Source organism: Henckelia pumila, chromosome 3 (assembly GCF_033568475.1).
Source record: "Henckelia pumila isolate YLH828 chromosome 3, ASM3356847v2, whole genome shotgun sequence".
In the NCBI taxonomy this organism is placed as follows: Eukaryota; Viridiplantae; Streptophyta; class Magnoliopsida; order Lamiales; family Gesneriaceae; genus Henckelia; species Henckelia pumila.
In genome coordinates, this window is record NC_133122.1 from 165,515,182 (window position 1) to 165,524,607 (window position 9,426).

Sequence of the window (9,426 nt, forward strand, 5' to 3'; positions counted from 1 at the left end):
TGACAATTCCTGGCGTCATAGTACGTACCTTCAGAACTTACTTTTCCCAATGAATGTTTCCCAAAGAGTACCAACTAAGTAAACAGATGACAAAATCTCTGCTTATTAACCCCAATTGCTACAAAATCCTTGTACACAATTTCTTGTTTTAATGCACCCTTCGAGGTCGTCGCCTCGAAATTCACTATCATCCTGCTGAAACTCCCAGATGGACCAACACCATCCTCAGCAGTAGTCTATATCAGATGCTTACTTCTATCTCGGAACTAGAGATAGTATCGACGAAAACGATTCCGATTAATCCTGTTCCAGATAACCAAATCCTTGGCTCCCTAGCGGGGATAACCAAACGGATTCAACTATATCCCGCACAAAATCTATCAATAGTAGCGGCAATCCCGCTATCTCAACCTCTCAATGACACAGCATATCAGAACGCACTGGGATATCAGTGACAACAACCCTGCCAGACTCAGAAAAAACAAGTCTCAGCTGCTGTCTCATCCCATGAAATGACTAATGCTAACTTGCTAATGCTCATTGAAATCCATAAGCACTTGTCGAATGACCTCTCAAGAACAACTCTTGAGACATATATTGGAAGCACCCCAAGCAAAACACTCTGACCAATAGTCCCCAAAATTTGTCCACTGACAATCCTGGGACAATCACTGAATCCTATTTCCTCAAACTGGATCAATAATTGCTAACACCAAGCAATGCTCAGATCAAAATCCGTCACTGGTAGCCAAAGCAACGTTATCAACAACTACGATCACAAGAGCCAACTAATGACCACTTTCGTGATCCGCAGAATCCAAAAGTCTCGATTCCCGCATTCCTGGAGATCCCTTATCGACTAAAGAATTTTCTAATTGTAAGAGTGGGTGCCCAGTGAGCCAACTGTGTGGCTATGGGCTTTGATGACTCTTTGTATAAACAATCTTTTGTTTAATATTATTTACACTTTTATTTATGGCAATGACTTTATATTACTTCATATTGTTATATTGTGATATACTATTGTTGTCTTGATAAAGACCTTGAATATACTATAGTGTATGTAAGATGTGGTAGAACATGGAGATGTCTATCATGAAATACATCTTATAGTCACTGTATATTCTAAAAACCGTTCCTAGTCGATTGAGCCATCCGATAATAAGGATAAGGATCGCTCGAGTTTGAGACTAGCATTTGCGATGCGGAGTACCACGTTTCATTGGTAGGGAACATGGAGATGTTCGAAGCATGCAAATGGATATTCATAGGATGAATAATCGAACTACCCTATCCGGACTTTCCAAGTGGTTATCACTTATCGAGTGGATAAAGTCCGCGGTTTTGGTTGTACACCATTAGTCCTTACGACTTGAAACATCATGGAGACTCTATATACTAGTGCTGTGCTTTGACTCGTTTACCGACTCTATGGGGGTCATCAGGTGTCGAGATTGGGTACAGTTACGACACATATAGGAGTCAATGCATTGTTGTCAAGGATTCACCACATACTTGCGAGTGTGGATATCCTATGCGATCTGAGGAGATATTAGTGTGACAAATCTCTGGCCAGAGTACTTGATGTGATTTAAGAAATGGTTTCTTAGTAGCACATGCGATGTCACTAATTTGATCTTCAAGATGTATTGCATAGTTATCGAATCTTGAGCGACTCTCGATATACCAATGGTTGTTGATTCGATCGGGATATATGGTTGAAGGGACCGTACTGTACGCTAACCAAAATCTACTGGTTCTTGTAGGCACTATCAGTGATACCTAGGGAATCATGGGGCGATGTTGCTAGGCGCTTTACCTTGATTCGTTGGGCAAGTCGGAAAGTGTTGTTCCGAGTCACAAGGAGTTGTGAGCCCACGGCTAGCTGTATCCCTGAACCATTGAGGGTCACACAGTGTAATGGAGTTTTAATCCCCGTTGAGATAGTTAAATTTAAAGAGTTAAATTTAATGAACTAAGGAGTTGGACTTCTTAAATAAGAGTAAGGGAGTAGGATTTCCTAAAATGACATAGGGATGGACATTTTTGGAAACCACTGAATTCGGATTCAGGAAAATTTATTTTGACTTTAAAATGTGCAGAAATGGTTTCTGTGCACATTGGTGAAATTGGTTCATCGATCGGAGTCACGATGAATTTTATATTAATTTCTGAACGTGCGGGCTTTGCTTGTCGGGCCCTAGCTTATGACTAATGGGCCCTAAGGTGTTAGTGGCCTGCATTATAAATAAGTTATTGCAGTACAGAAATTACACACAACAGGTCATAATTTTTTAGAGCAAAAATCGAAAACCCTAGTTCCTCTCAAAGATATTTCGGCCGCCCCCCCTTCACTCTGTCAGAGAAAATTCCGGTCTGTGATTTTGAATTGCAGTCAGGAATAACGAATCAGATTCGTTTAATCTCTTCGCAGAAAAACTTCTGATAGATTTTCTAGTGCAATCTATCAGAGGGATTTAAACCCCATTCGTGGACCTGATTGAAGGAGTTCATCAGTTCCTGGGAGATACAAGAAGCGCAGAGAAATCTGTGTGGTGTCCATTAATCTCGCTTCGAGATTGAAGGTAAAATTTAATTAATTGTTATTTGAATTTTACACACACAATAATTTAATCGTTGTATGGTTGATACCCACACCATGGAATTGTTCCATGATAAAAAATTTTTAAACTTCCGCTGCACCGGGTATCAATCGTGATTGATCTGACCGCCAGTTTTTTCCAACACTAAATGCACTTGAATCGTTATATCAAAGCATACCATACTTAAAGTACCATTCCCAGTACTTCTTGATTCACTATATCCCATCTGTACTGATTGGAATAATCTGATCAATCAAATCGATTTACTATAGCTCTCGCCATGCCTGACGATACCAATTCTAATCAGACAATCATTGATCGATGAAACTCTCATGGCCGATCAATATCGATGATCTCATTGCCACACGCCCGCAGATCCCAACTACTTGGAATCAAAAGAATCACCGCTGATTCAATCACTCATCTTTGACAGAGTCAGACAACATTTACATGTAGTCACTAGTGCTAAACCTGCACCAGTCTATACATACTATCACTGTCTATCTTCATCCAAGATGATCATAAGGACTTGTTCAACCCAAGCCCCAATACAAGTCCGAAATATTTCAACTATCGTTGAACATGCTCCTGATAACTATATCTCTTGCTAAGACTGCAACAAATCGAGACTGAGGTTACTTGCCGCGGTGTCCCACCTGAAATCACTACCAAGTGTACACTGTCATAAATCACGCTATCCTCACGCCTCAAATAGTCATGTACAATCCTTAGCATCGGATATAATCTATCACTGAAGGAAACCATCAATGCTGAAAACTACTCATCCCCGAGTCAAATGTTTCAGGAATTTCACAAACTCATCTCCTGGATAGCCCCTATCACAAGAGCATCCAAACCCCGACTAGATCCACTAGTCTAGCAGTATCCAATAGACTAAAACTATCTGCTCAGAGTACGCACTCGTCAAGGAAAATCCCTCCAAAGACTGGTCCTTATGACAAAACTGCAAACCAATATCTCTGATGACAGTCAGACGATATCTAAACCGCCGATACCTAACCAGGCATCCAATCCAATGTCATACCCCGTCGTGACTGTTACCAAAACTCTAGACTAAGTAGTCTTCCCACCGCCAGATCCTGAAGCACGAAAGCTTTCAGGAATTCTGTAGCGACCCTACCCGGATCCACTACCTAATCAGAGTGATTAGCGCAAGCAACAATAATTAAAGCGTTAAATAACGGATGATTTCAAAGTACAACAAATCCAATCGGCAGAATACAACCGACGATAGAAACAGTGTATAATTCTTTATACAACCAAATCAAAATTAGGGTATCAGAATCCCTAACAAACTACTTCTGCACGGTAGCAACCTCAACCCTGCTGGGAACCATCGGGACCGTCCAGCCTCAGACCTGACTCGCCACAAGGTGTCCCAAAACACGAAACATAAAGGGCGTGAGCGACTACGCTCAATACGGAAGCAATGATATAAATAAAAATATGAGCATGCACATGACTTTAAAAATCAGGGTTAAATCACTTTACTCATGGCGCCTGGAATACACAGTACCGGGCAAGAGAGCGACTCCGCGTGGTACTCGTATATTCCCAAGACACGAATCCTCAGGAAGAATCGCCTCGACTGATGGAAACTGTCATGACTCACATTATACCCGATGCAGTCTCCGTAAAAACATATGCATGTGCTAAAAACAGTAAAACATAGCCAATACAGCACATACATCATGCATCACACACATATGTATAAATATCATGCCGGCTATCTCGGTCAGTACTTACGTACCTCTAACACTGCAGGTCAACTCCTAGCACACCCGTCTAGGTCCAAAGCCTACAAGTCTGCTCTACTGCGTCTACACATGCAAAAGTCCATGCATCACTATAAACGCTCTAAAAGCCTTAACTAAGCTATTTCATACTCCTAAATATTTTTAGGAAGCCAAATTATACCTTCGTCCATCGTCAGCCCGCTGGTGTAGAATCGCCTCAAAACTTAGGCACACCTCCGCTACGACGCCGGGATCGCTAGGCAACTTCCGGATTCCCAATAGGATGCCTAGAACTCCGTAGATCTAAGTAAGAAGGTTCGAAAACCAGAGGAAAGGGGGGAAATCGGTGAACAGAATGAGGGCTCGGACCCCTTATTTATAGACGGCGATCGGAACGTCCGATCTCTCATCGGAACGTCCGATCGCGAACGGAGCGTCCGATCGTGACATCGGAACGTCCGATGTCACCTCACGTGCGTAAGCAGTGACATCATCTTGCTGACGTCGGTGATGACGTCAGCCCTAGCCAGAACGGAACGTCCGATCCTCCAACGGAACGTCCGATCTGTGCTTCGGAGCTTCCGATCCACTTTGGATAATTTTAGGCAAAATTTAGTAATTAATTTCCTTAATTACCTTGATTAATTGCGGGTCACTACATTCTCCCCCACTTAAGAAATTTCGTCCTCGAAATTAAATTTTAAGGAAAACATAGTACGCAAAATCAATGCTCTTATTACAACTGAACAATATACATTCGATACAACAGAGTACAAAATCTTAAAACAACTCGGGGTGCTTGGCTAACATCCGACTCTCCAACTCCCAAGTAGCTTCCTCTGTACCTCTGCGTTGCCACTGTACCATCACCAACGGTATGCGCTTGTTACGAAGCACCTTGTCCTTCCTGTCGAGAATCCTGAGAGGTTTCTCCACATATGACAAATCTTGGTCTATTTGCACCTCAGTCGGACACAAGATGTGGGACTGATCCGCCACGTACTGTCTCAACAAAGACACATGAAACACATCATGAATCTTTGAAAGATTTAAATACAAGCAGACCGGCAGAATACAACCGGCTAACAAACTTGATTTATACAACCCAATCGAATTACTTAGATAAGAACCTACAGCTAAGTACTGTTGTCTTCAAGGTCACTGGCTCCTCCAGGATCCTCGTGCTCAATCCTGCACCTACACCTGCCCCGTCGAATAGGGTATCCAGATACACAGAAAATACTGGACGTGAGCTCTAAGCTCAATATGAAAGCACGGATAAACATACAAATATGATGCATGCAAATGACAGGGTATCCATATCTGGGATAACTGTATACGAACTGCTCAGACTGGCGCCTGAAATATAAGCTCGTCATATCGGGGTAGCTAACCACTGTGCGCGACCACTCATTCCCGAATCACGGACGCAGACCACGGAGTCCTTCAGGTATCAGTACCTAAGGGTACTCGATATCAAACGTCCTAACAGGGCTGAGCAACCCTAACTGGCTCATCTCAAAAGATATACAGATGTACAGGCACAAGATGATATGCACATGCCGCATAATAATAATAACATGCAAACACATAAATGCAACATATAAGCATGCATATCCATTGGCAATCTCAGTCAGTACTTACGTACCTTTCTAAGGCAGTCCTAGTAATCCCACTCTAGGTTCCAAGCCTATCATCAAGTCTACAATGCAAATACCCATGCATCATTCAATAAGCTCTAAAAGCCTTAACTAAGCTATTGCATACTCCTAAATAATTTAAGGAGACCATAGCTATACCTGCGTCCGTCGTCAGCCCACTGATGGCGACTATCCTGCAACTAGGGGCACACCCCCGCTGCAGCTCCACAGCCTCGAGCACTGCTCCGCTACATTAGCACTGCTCTGCTACTGTGTCAGACACTGTCTGAATATACTAAAATATGTTCCCTACTCCAACTCTAAAATAAGAGTACCCAAAGCTCTATATAGAACCTTGCAGGCGAAGGAGAGGAACTCGGAATTCGCACCAAATGAGGAGCTCGGACCTCATATTTATAGAGCACGTTCGGATCGTCCGATCCTGACTTCGAATCATCCGAACTGCTTCGGGCCATCCGATCTTCTCATCGGATCGTCCGATCTCCGCCACGCGTCCAACCAATCGCATGCAACCATACACCTGTCCAATACACTATTCGGGTCATCCGAACTGGCTCTTCGGATCGTCCGAACATCTCCTGGATGATGTCACCAATGACGTATTATTTTGGGACAGCTGGCCGCATGAGTTCGGATCGTCCAAACCCACTTCGGACCGTCCGAAGTCTTCAGAGCCTCCGAAGCCTGGCTCCATCCATGTTCGGATTGTCCGAACTTAAGTTCGGAGCGTCCGAACCTGCCGAACCATATCCACCATTTTTGAGTGTCTTGGATCCATTTTTTGACTCTGTTAATTCATCTGGAATCTCCTTAATCATGTTTTACTTAATCTCAACATGAATATACGATTAATTACTCATTAATCGTTAGTTTTGGATACGGGCTACTACAGCAATCATAGTTCTAGCTGCCTCCTTAAGAGTTCGATTTCTTCGTTCAGCAACCCCATTTTGTTGTGTAGTCCGAGCAGCAGATAACTCATGTTTGATGCCCTGGTCATCTAGATAGGATTCAAGGGTTTTGTTTAAAAACTCAGTGCCTCTATCACTCCTGATCCTGTCTATCTCAGTATGTTTCTCATTTTGCATACGTTTGAAAATTTTTATCAGGTGAGTAGCAGTTTGATCTTTGGATGATAAGAAAATTACCCAAGTAAACCGAGAGTAATCATCCACAATCACTATGGTATATCTCATTCCCCCTAAGCTCCTAATCGATATAGGACCAAACAGATCCATATGTAACAGATCCAAGCATTTGGAAGAAGATGAGCATCCTTTGTTTTTAAAAGTGGCTCTCACCTATTTGCCCTGCTGACAAGAGGAACAAACTCTATCCTTTTTAAAATCACCTTTGGGCAAGCCAAGAACCAACTCATGTTTACTCAGATTCTTAATGGACTTGAAATTTAAATGGTTGAGCCGTTTATGCCATAACCACTACTTATCATTCTGAGGAACAAAACAAGTGGGAACTATCGGTTGTTCACTTTGCCAATTCAGCCTATACGTGTTTTTTTCTCTTAGTCCGGTTAGCATAATATCGTCGTTGCTAGATTTGATCAAGCAAGAATGTTTAAGAAATTCAATAATATAACCATTGTCACATAGTTGACTGATGTTGATCAGATTATAACATAAGTTATGAACGAGCAATACGTCATTAATGATAAAGTTCCCATGAGTAATCTTACCCTTACCCATGGTCTTACCCTTCGAGTTATCGCCAAAAATAATCTTAGGCCCTTTGTAGTGTATGATATCGGATAGTAAATCTTTGTTTCCAGTCATGTGTCTGGAGCATCCGCTATCAAGATACCACGTTGACCTTTCTGTTGCACTATTCTTCTCGACTGATTTTACTGATAGTACCTGTAAGAAGAATGTACAACCATGGTACCCTTATCTATTTGGGTCCGAATTGGATTAGACCTTTTGGAACCCACACCTGAATTACTCTAATAGTTTTACCCGTGTGAGTGTTTTTAAGGTGAGTCGGTAGAGGTACACGATATGAATTTGTGTGTGAGCTAGGCTTTACAGTGTACTGTTTGAACTTCTGATCTGTGTTATTAAGTCTATATCGTTTTTGAATAGGCTTATAATTGAAGTGTTGGTTATGTGTCACCCGATGATTCCTGTACTTGAGTTGAATTGGTTCAAACCTTGGTTGTTTGAACTTAGTTTGGTTTCTCATTCTTTGTTCATTCAATCTTGGTTTATTCCATGTCTCTTCTTTCCTTGGGATCTTAGGTTTCACATATCCTAGTCCTTCACGCTTACCTTTTTCATAGCGACTTGGCTGTTTAACATGTATATCTGGTTCAACATGTTCATATATCGTACTAGATCGAACAAATCTCATCACATTGGGATTGTTCCCACTAGAGTACGATTGAGTATTTTCTTTTGATCTAGTACATTCATTTGATCCATATCCAAGACCGGTTTTATCACCTGCTTGTTTCTGGTTCTCATGTATCTTATCCAAAGAGACAGAAGCCTTATTCCACGCATTGATTGTTTTAAGAAACTTTTGATTTTCAAATAAAGTAGCTTGGAATACTCGTTTCATACTATCATTCTCAGTAGCTAACAGATTTAGCTTAGTCTTTAGACCATCAAGTTCTTTTTGCTGTAAACAGCTAGATTCCCTTGATTTATCAATGAGACATGCTTTTTCTGTTTTTGCTTCCTCGAATGATATAGAAAGCTTCTTATACTCAGTGACCATCTCATTCAGTGTCTGAATGAGTTCCTCTTGTGTAAAGTCAGATGAGTTGAAGTCAAATACCTCAATGTCGTCTTCTTCATGTATGGAGTTAGCCATGAGACATTGAACTTGCTCTTCCTCGCTTTCCTCAGATGAGCTATCTATATCGGTTGAATCAGATTATGTTTCAGCCCATTTGATTTTTCCTTCGTCTGCAACTAGTACCTTTTGATCCTTCTTGTTTCGATATGTTCTACTTCCTTCTTTGCCTTTCTTCTTCTCATAGTGCTGCTTTCTTTCTTCATTCTTAGGTTTAGTACAATCTGCAATAAAATGGCCTTGCTTGCCACAGTTAAAGCATGCGGGACCATCCTCTGTATGGTCTTGTTTGTAGTAAGGTTTAAACTTTTTATTATTACGCATAAATTTTCCAAACCTTTTGATAAAGAGAGACATAGCTTCTCCACTCATTTGTTCAGCTGTCTTCTTTGTTGTATCCTCGATCGGTTGAGATAGGATAGTTGTCGTTAGTGACTTGGTGGGGTTTGAAGCTGATGGTTCTTCCTCTGTTCGGATTCCAAGTTCAAACTCATATGCTTTGAGATATGTAAACAGATCATGAAGCTCTAGCTTGTTCAGATCTTTTGATTCCCTAATGGCTATGGTCTTGACATCCCATTCTCTGGGTAGTGC